The 11,649-nt window shown below is 36.6% G+C and overlaps 1 long non-coding RNA gene across 2 annotated transcripts; it reads right to left on the bottom strand.

Annotated features, from left to right (window-relative positions):
- Positions 1–8,344: 8,344 nt before the first annotated feature.
- On the bottom strand, positions 8,345–10,347 carry LOC105958369 (uncharacterized). Of its 2 annotated transcripts, XR_016034072.1 has the most exons (3): positions 10,180–10,347; positions 9,420–9,513; positions 8,345–8,700 (listed from the first exon to the last, which is right to left on the bottom strand). It is a non-coding gene; the product is annotated as an uncharacterized LOC105958369 (long non-coding RNA). The 2 variants fall into 2 exon arrangements; XR_001172859.2 differs by lacking the exon at positions 9,420–9,513.
- Positions 10,348–11,649: the final 1,302 nt, after the last annotated feature.

Here is an 11,649-nt window from a genome sequence, read left to right as displayed (position 1 = left end):
CCCTCAAATGGTCATCTCTCTTCTTTGTTTTGACAACAAGGTCATTGCCATAACACTCCACTCTTTTGTGCAGCATGTCGTCAAAGATGTTTTGCATGGCACGCTGGTAGGTGGCGCCCGCATTCTTTAGTCCAAACGGCATTACTTTGTAGCAGAAAATTCCCTTTGGCGTGCGAAATGCCGTGTATTCTTCATCTTCTGGAGCCATTCTAATTTGATTGTAGCCGGAAGAGCCATCGATAAAAGATAATGCTTCATGTCCGGTTTTCGCATCAACCATGAGCTCGATGATAGGTAAGGGAAAATCATCCTTAGGACAAGCCTTGTTCAAGTCCCGAAAATCAACACAAATGCGTATTTGACCATTCTTCTTCTTGACTGGCACAATGCTAGAGATCCAAGCTGGATACTTGACGTCCCTGATGAATCCAGCATCTATGAGCTTGTTGACTTCGGCTTCAATTCGAGGAATTAACTCGGAACGAAGTGCACGTTGCGATTGTTTTACAGGGCGCGCTCCATTTCTTATACCAAGGTGATGGATTGCAATTTTGGGATCGAGCTAGGGCATTTCTTTGTATGTCCATGCAAACACATCTTTGTATTCGCCTAATATCTCAAGATATTGTTCCTCCTCTTCAGGACTAAAAATTGCACTCACGAATATTGGGCGGGGGTCATCTAATGTGCCTAGGTTCAGTTCCTTTAACTCATCAACAGTAGCTTGCCCTCCACCCTCCAGCTGCACAGGGGCCTCTTGTATTTCATCTTCCGAAACTTCCTCTTGATCATCAACAATACTTGCATAATGATTGCTGACGACAATTTCGACTTCATCTTCGCTTCGATTTCCGTTCTCTTTAGATGCATGATGGCTGGTAACACGTTGTTTAACCTTCACTGATCCATTCATGGCAATAACTAAGAGCGGTTGGTCCCTTTGGCGTGATCGAAGCATTTGACGAGCTTGAACTTCATCCGTTGATTCAAACACATCTATCTCATCCTCTCGCACTCTTTTTCCGGGTTGGTTCCTATTGTGATTTCCCAGTCGTGAGAACACTGAACGAGTGTTTGTAGAAAGTCTATCATGAACACTCGAGACATTATTAGAAGGACCAAGCCTTTCAAACACCGAGGGTCGCGCAACATGAGTGTCAAGTCTTTCAAAGATAGAAGATTGGGCGGTAGGAGCCTCAATTCGATCAAAAGCAGAAATGCGACCGCTGGTTTTCTTTTGATTTCCAAAACCATTTATGGTGATATGATGGACGTTGGTGCACCCTTCTTTCCTTGACACGCGTATTCTAACTGGCTCGATGGGAGTGAATCCCAAACCGACTCTGGGTTGATTAACGCGAAAACCTTGTCTTCTTAATTTCCTTTGTGTTTCATTTAACCCATGAATCTTTTCGCCCGTCAACTCAGGTTTTAGTTCGCCTAGCCGAGATGGATTAGAGAAGTTGTAACCAGACTTAGCTAATAAATTATATAATTTTGGATCATACGCCTCCCTAGGCCATTGAGACTGGGGTACAACATCATGTGTCTGCTCATGCGCCAATGGACTTAAGTCGATAATAGGCATGATTAAATCTCCCCTAATAAGGTGGCAGTGGCTTGGCTCTTGCTCCCTCGGTCGTTCTTGTCCACCCTCCAATAATGTGGTGCATTCACTGAACAAAATTGGGCTTCCTCGGCGTGACCGGGGAGCACAACGAAACACTGGCAAACTCAACTTCCTCACAGCTCCGTCATTTTTGCTCATCAGAGCTTCAACTGAAGTGGCCACCTTCTCATCCTCTGTGCAACCAATCTTCGTCGGTACGAGTTCCAAATGACTTCCATTAATAGGCTGGCATATCGGCGTCTTTGAAATCACCGTTTCGCACTTCAGGTTTGACTCTAGATACAATTTGGCATCCGCAAAGTATGATTCTGCCTCGATAAAGGATTTCGCATTAGCATCGACCTTCATCATTTCTCCATTCCTCAGGTATTTGAAGCATTGATGAATGGTAGATGGGACAATTCCATTTTCGTGAAGCCATGGCCTTCCTAATAACAAGTGATAAGAGGTTCTTGCATCAATCACATGGAATAGTGTACTTGCCGCTAGCTCTTCAATTGTGAGGTCTAAACGAACCATCCCAATAGCTCTTTGGCCTTCTTGGTTAAATCCTTGAATAGTAAGGCGACTGCGAGACAAATCTTCGGTAGCGATCACCAACTGTCTCATGGTGGATTTTGGTAGGATATTGACAGCTGACCCTCCATCTACGAGTATACGGTTAATTTTTTGCTCGTGTATGAATCCCGAAACAAAGAGCGGACGATTGTGAGGTTTAGATCCCAACAACAAGTCATCGTCCGTGAAAGTCATAGTAGCACAACAAGGAATATAATGTTGATTGTCGCTCTCGTCCGAATTAACGTATGCTCTTTCAACTTTTTGCAGGAAGAACTCTTTCAAAGTCACGTGCTTGGAAACCGAACTTCCGTAAGATTTTCTTGAAGCATCATCACTCACCTTTGAGTCTTTGTTCGATTTGGCACGGTGAATGTATTTTATTGACTGTGGGTTTCGTGATGGCATCACATGAAGTTTGTCAACACGCCCCCTTTGTCTCTGCCGACGTGTCACTAGAATCCATTCTCCCTCATCCTCAATAGCAGAAATGGGGTTTTCATCGTGTATGACTTCCTCCTCGTGGAATAAAGCCCTTACCAATTGTGGTTCCAAACTCCCAAATTGAAATACATACACTTTCTTCGCAGGTGCAGGCGGGCATTTTTTGGTGTTCCATGCGGGATATGTGTCGCTTGAGAGTGGAGTGACACTTGTAACATTCGAGTTGGCAACATCTTCAGTATCTAGTATTATTTTGCCATCTCTCGCGAGTTTCATGATCTTCTCTTTGACCACGAAGCATTTTTCTATGGGATGGCCGACAACTCGATGATATTTGCAATACTTTGGGTCATCCATCATTCCTACTTCTTCGGGCCGTTTTGGTTCCGGCAAGTCAATCAATTTCCTTGACAGCAGCTCATCAAAGATATGGGAGACGTCCGATTCCGGAAAAGGGTATTCTTTCTCTTGCATTTCCTTCAACGTGGGTCGACGTCTGTCGTTTGATATTCGATGTTCACCGGTTTTGTCATCTTCGTTATTCAAAGGAATTTTCAAACCCACTGCTTTTATGGCCATTGACTCCTTGGTATAAGTTTTAGAGAATTTTTCGTTTCTCTTAAAATCCTTTCTTTCCCCTTTTTGACCATCTAGCGGGAGTGCACTCTTATGGTTCGCGATACTCAACTCCATATCATGGGCACGCGTAGCCAATTCTTCAAATTTTCGAGGCTTAATCCCTTGTAAGATGTAGAGAAGCCTCCAATGCATCCCTTGGATACACATCTCAATTGCCGACACTACCGATAGTTTATCCTTGCAATTTAGACTTAGTGCACGCCAACGGTTGATGTAATCCACAACCAGTTCATCTTCCCACTGCTTCGCATTGGTAAGCTCGATCATACTCACAGTACGACTCGTGCTGTAGAAGCGATTCAAGAATTCATGTTCCATCTCTTCCCAACTGTTGATGGACTCGGGTTCCAAATCGACATACCAATCGAAAGCATTTCCCTTGAGTGATCTTACGAATTGTTTCACCAATAAATCGTCGTTGGTCCCCGCATTGTTGCAAATTTGGATGAAATGAGCAATATGTTGCTTGGGGTTCCCCTTTCCAAAGAATTGTTGAAGTTTTGGGGGGTGGTATCCCACTGGCATCCTCAATGCATCGATCCGCTTAGTGTACGCCTTTTAGTACATGGGTGAGACTTGAGATGGCCCGCCATATTGCGCTTTGATGGTATTGGCAATCATCTCTTGCAATTGTTGAACAGATAGTGTGGCAATAGACATCGAAGAATGAGCGGCGCCTTGCACAAAGTCCGGCTTGGGCTGTGCTTCTTCCACTTGCTTTGCTTTCTCATCACGAAGCGGGTAAGATTCGTGCTTCGGGCTAAATTCCCCAACCTCTGACTGTTCCAACTTATCCATTAATTGAGCGATTTTCATGTCTTTGTCTTCGACTATTTTTTGAAGATTAGCCACCGTTTGGGTCAAGTGCGCCAATTGCTCATCCACGGAAGTCGCATCAACCACTATAACCGGCAATGTGGTGAAGGCTTGAGATTTGGAGTCGATTTGTTCCGAGCCTGAGGAGCTTGAGCCATTTGTCGTAGCTGTATTATCGATCTTGCCCCCGGTGGATGATAAACCAACAACGGTGGCAATCTCGGCAGCCTTTTGGATCAAAGAGTTTTGGTTCTTCTTTGGAGCCATTGGATCGTTGAACACAAGGATATGCGCTTCAATGTAGGAGAGGAGATGAAAGGCAAAGTGGTCCCACCGGGTGTGCCAATTTGTTAACCTTAAATTTAAATGTCTGCAAAATAAATTACAAGACAAGAAAATATAGGAACAAATAAATATATTTAATCAAAACGAAAATGGGTTACAATCTTTGTTGATTCCTCTGATTCTTCTCCTAGATTTAATCCAAGGGCCGAAGCTTGTTCTTGAATTTAGAGTTTGATTCCACCGTTGATTTGTGGAAGTAGATATGAATATCTAGAAATCGATTTGGGGATTTCTAGGTCTTGTGGAAATGGTGCCTTGATGAAGATGTAGAACCTCCGCGGTTGTTGTTCTTCGTCGTGGAAAGAGCTCGAGACTTGAGAGCTTTTGAGTGCTTGATGTACGCCTTGCTTGATGCTTGTGTCCTCGTCTCCTCGTATATGTCTTTGTGTGTGTTTGATACCTCCTTTTATAGGCTCGATTTAGGGTTTCTTGACTTGAGACTTGGGCCGGTGGACATGGATGCTGGCAAATTCATGTGGGCTAGCTTTTATAAGCTCGAATGACTAACTCGAATAAATAATAATTTATTGCTTATTTTGGGTTAACTCACATAACACATTTGTGAAGCCCAAATATAGTGTGGACTTCAACATAAAACCCAAATTTATCACGGGCTTTGATTTGAGATCCAAATTAATAACCGATTTATTTGGATTGTTAATTTGTAATTTAATCTAAAAAAATTTATATAAGCCCAATTTTTTTATGGACTTTTAACCGAGATCCGAATTAATAACCAATTTATTTAGGCCATTAATTCGTAATTTAATCTCAATTTTGATGTCAACATAATATATGAGTATCATGTATGAAATTCAACAAATTTATGGGATCTTGTATTCCAAACGCAACAATAATGCTCACCTACCTTAGAATAATCATCTAAAACATAATCTATGCATCTCCCATACTTATCGATCATTAAAATGTCAATGAAATTGGTACAATTCAATTCATCACAAAATATGGTACGTTTTGTTCATCAAGTAAGTACAGTGAATACACATGTGAAGTACAAGTTATTCGTGAATATAGTACGTTTTGTTCATTGATAAAGTATATAGTATTTTACACTCTATATTCGTGAATATAGTACGCTTTGACGTTCATATAGTATTGTTAGACTCTATATTATTGTGGGGCCAATGCATCCATATAATCGCATTTTAAGACACAATTCTTCATTTTAAGACTACTAAAAATGAATAGAGTCAATGTGGGAGTCGATCAACATCGATTATGGTAACATTTAAGGAAAATATAAGTTTTTCGTGAATACACATGTGAAGTACATGTTATTCGTGAATATATTACGCTTTGTTTATCAAGTAAGTACAAGTCTAGTTTTGACAAGGTATCTTCGAATAGACTATGAAGTATTTGTTGCTCATTTTTATAGTACTCTTTATACAAACTCAATTCATAGCAAAATAAATTACCATGTGTTCAAAAGGTAAGTACAATTTATCGAAACATATAGTACGATATATACAATGGAAAAGTACGAGTAGAGCTAACCAATAATATTATTAGCTCTACAACAAAAGGACAGATTGTTTATGGCACAAAAACACATTCATATGTTCATGAAAAAGAAAAAAACACAAAAACCCCAAAACACTTCCACTCCCAGATTTTTCACAATAACACTATATCTCTTTCATCTCTAGCTTCCACTTCTACTCTCCGATGCCTCAGAAAGATAATTGCTAGTTTAGGGTGAAGTGTTTTGATATCGCAAGTTTTTGCCTTAAACCAAATATATGTACTGTCTACAGCATGACAATATGCCCATAATTGCTTGAAAAGCGACCAGTGAGCACCTGCAGCCTATTGCTAGATTGCTGCTATCTTCTTTTACATCAATTCCTGCAATTACATACACATAAAAGTACAATTATAACAAATACAACGTACTATAAAGTTCCACTACTAGTACTTCCAATAATTTCGCCCAATACAATCCAAATGCACTAGCAATACCATTGTTGCATACGACACATACTACATTACAATCAAACATTATACTTCCAGTACCCTTTGTCAATACCGTTCGAATGCACTAGCAATACCATTCAAAGGCACTAGCAATACTATTGTGGCATATGACACATACTGCAGAACCATCAAACATTATACTTCCAGTACCCTGTGTCTATACCATCCAAAGTCACTAGCAATACCATTCAAAGGCACTAGCAATACTATTGTGGCATATGACACATACTACAGAACCACCAAACATTATACTTCCAGTACCATGTGTTAATATCGTCCGAAGTCAAGAGCAATACCATTATTGCATATGACATATACTACAGAACCATCAAACATCATACATCAAACCATTGTTAGGACTAAATGCTTTCGGGACAGTACTTCGAGTACCCTGTGTCAATACCATCTAAATGCACTATTAATACCATTACTGCGCATGAAACATACTATAGAACCAGTACGGAAAATACAATAAGCTTCTTTCCCATATCCTATATGAAACCCTTGTTAGGAGTCAAAATGCTTTGGGGACATGCTAATGTCACCGAAGAATAATACCCAGGAGGAAAGTGTTACAAAATTATGAAATTCGACAACAAATAAATGATCTTTGCAAACCCAAACAACAAAACAACAGATATTGGAACCGGTTTAATGATTGGGGAAACACCGAATAAAGTCGAGGCATAATACCCACGAGTGGATATGTTCAAAATCATGCAATTCTACAACAAATAAACCTTTTTGCAAACTTAAGCAACACCCAAATGGGTCTGTTTCCAAAAAAAATGAAAAAAAAAAAAATCAAACCTTGTTGTTTACTCTGCTTCACCATTGTCTAGAAATGGGTTTGTTTATTTTTATTTTTCCTTTCGCTTTATTATTTTTCTCCGTCTTTGTTGATTCTTCGTTATTTGTTGTTTCTTTGTTCTTTGTTTCTTCTCTGTTGCTTCTTTGTCTGGAAATGGGTATAAACTGATAACATCGATTTTTTTCTGCGCCTTTTTAGCTTCCTTCTTGTTGTTTGATTTTTGAAATGCAACGGGCAAAGAGCGTGTACCACAAACGGCGCGTTGGAGGTTGAAAATAAATTATGTAAAATTAGTATAAAGTAAAGGGTATTTTAGTATTTGCACATTTTATTAGGGACTGATCTGCATATTAGGCGCGTGAGCAGGGACTGATTTGCTTGAGAAAACTACATAGGGACTGATCTGTGTTTTGTGTTTTGGATTAGGGATTTATCTGTAATTTCCCCTTCTTTTATCTCTTTTAAATTACATTATTTTTAATATTATCCAAAGCAAAATTTTAATACGGCTGCATGAATCATGACGCATATTACATTATTTTTTTTTATTCATCTTATTATATCATTTAATCCATCAATTATATAAACGGTAGAGTGCGACTTACCGATTGTACCGTATAAAATATTACAATATATCAAATAATGGTATACCGCGATCATTGGTACAGCCATACATCAACGGTATAAAAATTTTAAATACCGAAACATACAGTACGATACTAAACTAAATACCCGGTAAGTAACCGTACCGAAACCACCCCTACTTACATGTGATGTAACTCATTTCTCTACTCATTGGTTTACATATTTGCACTTTTGACATTCAATTTCTTTTGCTTGCAAAAAGTTGGTCATGATTTAACACATAATAGACGACAGATTGCAATATCACCACGTCATTATTATATACTCATAAAAACTAAAAGTAGGTCAAAAAAAATTAATTAAAAAATAAAAAAATAAATAGAAAAAGATATTGTAAAACTCAAAGATGCAGATATAACAGTATTAATAATAATCTCAAGTATTAATTCTCAAATAGAGATTTAATTATCCTACAGATTATAATTAATAATTAATAATTAATTAATTATCTACATATATATAAACTCATTTTGCTCTCAATATATAGTACTCAAATGCTAAAGAAACCAAGAAAATTCAACAAATGCAAACCCTTAATTGGCATTATAAACACTAATTAATTAGCTACAAGAAATATAATAATAATAATCAAGCAAAAATTAAATCACAAATCACAACCGATTGAGCCGTCCAGCCAATACCACCGCCACCAGCGCCGCCACCAACCACCATCAGAAGAGGGACAACCAATGAAAAGACAAGATCTTGGAACCAGCCCAGCTCAGAAAAGAGCCAGCTGAAGCAGAAAGAACAACCGCCATTTGCTCCACCACCTCCGGCCTCTTCCGCCGCCTCCGGCCGCCGCAGCTAAACCCTAAAATGAAACAAAAAATTGGTACATATTAATTAATTACCTCCCATCTTCAGAAAAGCTTTTTAAGGCTGTGTTTGATGAGTAATTTTGTCTTGTTGCTGAGAGTTAATTAACAAAAGGGAAGATACATACACATATATATATATACACACGCAAAAACACACACACAGAGATAGATAGATACATACAGTGGTGGTGGGTGAGTGTGTGTGTGTAAACATAATGAGGACAAGTAAATAAGCATGAAAACAAGGGGGTTTTTTGTCTCATATGTTTCCATTGTGGGGTTTGAAATTAATTATAAACTGTTTTCTTTACTCTGTACTGTATAGTATATATGTATGTATTATACAGTGATACATACATAAATACATACATACATGTTCCAGAAATTATCCTTGAGAAATGCAAAAATCCCCTATGTATCCCTCCCTCCCTCTCACCACATGTTCACCAGTTCAGACAATTAATCTGAGTTTTCTGCTTGACCAGACATGCACCAATTCCTAGGTTTTTGCTTTTTCTCTTGTTTTTTTTTTTTTTTTCTTTTTTTAATTAAATAATTATAAAACCCAATCCCCAATAACAGTGTTTTTTGTTGAAGTTATTAATTGTGCTGCTAATTAGAATTAAAGTAACTAACTAATGAGCTTCTATGTGTGTCTATGTGTGTGTGTGTGAGAGAGAGAGAGATGTAGAGAGAGAGAGAGAGAGTAAACCTGTAGCACAAAAATGGCAAAACACAAAGTCCAAGACAAGCAATGGATCGAGAAAACCTATGATGTAATTATTATATCTCATGGAAACCCATACCTGAAATTTATTCAAACCAAAACTATAATAAATATATATCATATTTATTTTTAACTAATATATATTTTTATTTATATATCAAAATATACATATTTATAGTTGTACTTTTTTCATCTTTGAAATTTGAATGAAACCAATTCTTTAATTATATATATAAAAATAAAAAAATAAAAATGATGGATCAAGATATATATATATGTGTGTGTGTCAGTGTGTGTATATGTATTATTATATATATATATATATATATATATATATATATATATATATATATATATGATCAAGAAAATATATATTGTCAGGGTTTTTGCAGTGATGATATTGATTTTACAATTCTGAGAAAGCAATGTTTCATCTTTGAATATCTGTAATGAAAAATTAGTTTATATATATATATATATATATATATATATATATATATATATATATATATATATATATATATATTAAAAACATGATTGCGTACAATAAACCAGTAAAAGCAATTGCCACTTTCCTTCTTCTACACTACAAACCATTAAACCCTTGCAACAAACCAAAAAATGTGTGTGTATTGCGTGTAAAGACTAATTCAGACATGGAAGAAACACACACAGTCAGAGCCGCACACTGTGTGTAATTATGTGTAATTATATATACATATATGATAAATGTAATATGCAGTACCTTCATTACCGTTGAACAGCAAGAAATTTCTGAATGAACCCATAATAAGTTATTTATTAGTACTTCAGAAAAATATGTTCATTCATCATGTAACAAACTTTGTACACTATTTATCAACAATATATGCACTGTGTGTGTTTTTGTGGCGTGTGTTAGTGTGTGTTTGGGGTGTTGAACTATATATATATATATATATATATATATATATATATATATATATACGGTAGTTATGTGAGTGGGCAGCTTATGTGATAGTATAACTTTTGAAAAAGCTAAAGTACTGCTAATATCTTTACACTTTTATGGTAGCAGTCAGATTTCCTTTTATTTATTTTATTTTTTATTTTTTATTTTTCTTACAATTCTTTTTCTGAAGAGTGAAGATTTCGTGGAAGCTTTTTCAGGGCTTTTTTGGTAAAAGTTGCCAGGGATTTTGAGGGCTTTTTGGTAAATTTAAACCCTGTAAATTTCTTTAATAGTCTTCAAATTTATTTATTCATACTTTAATCCCTCATCTTTATTTATCAATTTCAACTACCATCCTCCAAAATCTTTTTCAAGTGGTCATTCTCTTAACACCCCAAAGCAAACACTGAAATCAAATGAAATTAAGGGTATTTTGGTAAAATAAAGAGAGAAATTTAATGAAGAACATAGAGAAAATATTGGGATTTTTTTTTTTTTTAATCATCTCTTAAGTTTAGTTCACCAAAAAATAGATTTAATCCCTCATGTTAATTTGTTTTAACACTATTCATCATTTCCTGCAATTTCTCGTTAGTATTACCAAAATCAAGCATGTGTCCATCATTGTCTTAACTGACGTACTAATAGTTATTGACGAAAAGAACCAAAAGTGTTCAATTATTGAAACATGAGGGACTAAACTATTTTTTTGTGAACAAAGACGACCAAATGCGAAATCGGGATAAACTTGCGGAACGAAAAGTGTATTTTTTCCTTTATATTATCTATTATAAGTTTGCCTCTATAACCAATGGGAAAAATATTTTTTTAGTCCCTCGTGTTTACCGCTAAAATATTTTTCCTCATTTTCTGAAATATAATTTTGGTCCCTCAGAATTCCCACATTATGACACATTTAATTTGGTCCCCCTTTAATGTGTTATTACTTATTAGTAGTAGTTAACAAAATCTTGCTAGGAAAGAAGGAAAAAATAAAAAATGCACTATTACTCCCACATATTAACGACTAAAATAGATTTAGTCCCTCTTGTTCTAAAGAAGAAAACACACTTCTAGATCCAGGGTTCTTTTGCCTTAATTGAATGAAATGGGGAGCACGTGCGCGATTTCGTTAGTCACTAACATTTAATTGACGGAGTGGACTAACAGCGTAATAATGTGGACTAACAGCACGTGCGCGATTTCGTTAGTCACTAACATTTAATTGACGGAGTGGACTAACAGCGTAATAATGTGGTAACTTACGGGACCAAATATGTTTTT

The sequence above is a fragment of the Erythranthe guttata genome, chromosome 10 (assembly GCF_056151865.1).
Source record: "Erythranthe guttata isolate IM_541 chromosome 10, IM_541, whole genome shotgun sequence".
In the NCBI taxonomy this organism is placed as follows: Eukaryota; Viridiplantae; Streptophyta; class Magnoliopsida; order Lamiales; family Phrymaceae; genus Erythranthe; species Erythranthe guttata.
Note: the sequence above shows the minus strand (reverse complement) of the source record. Positions and strands in the feature narration are given on the sequence as shown.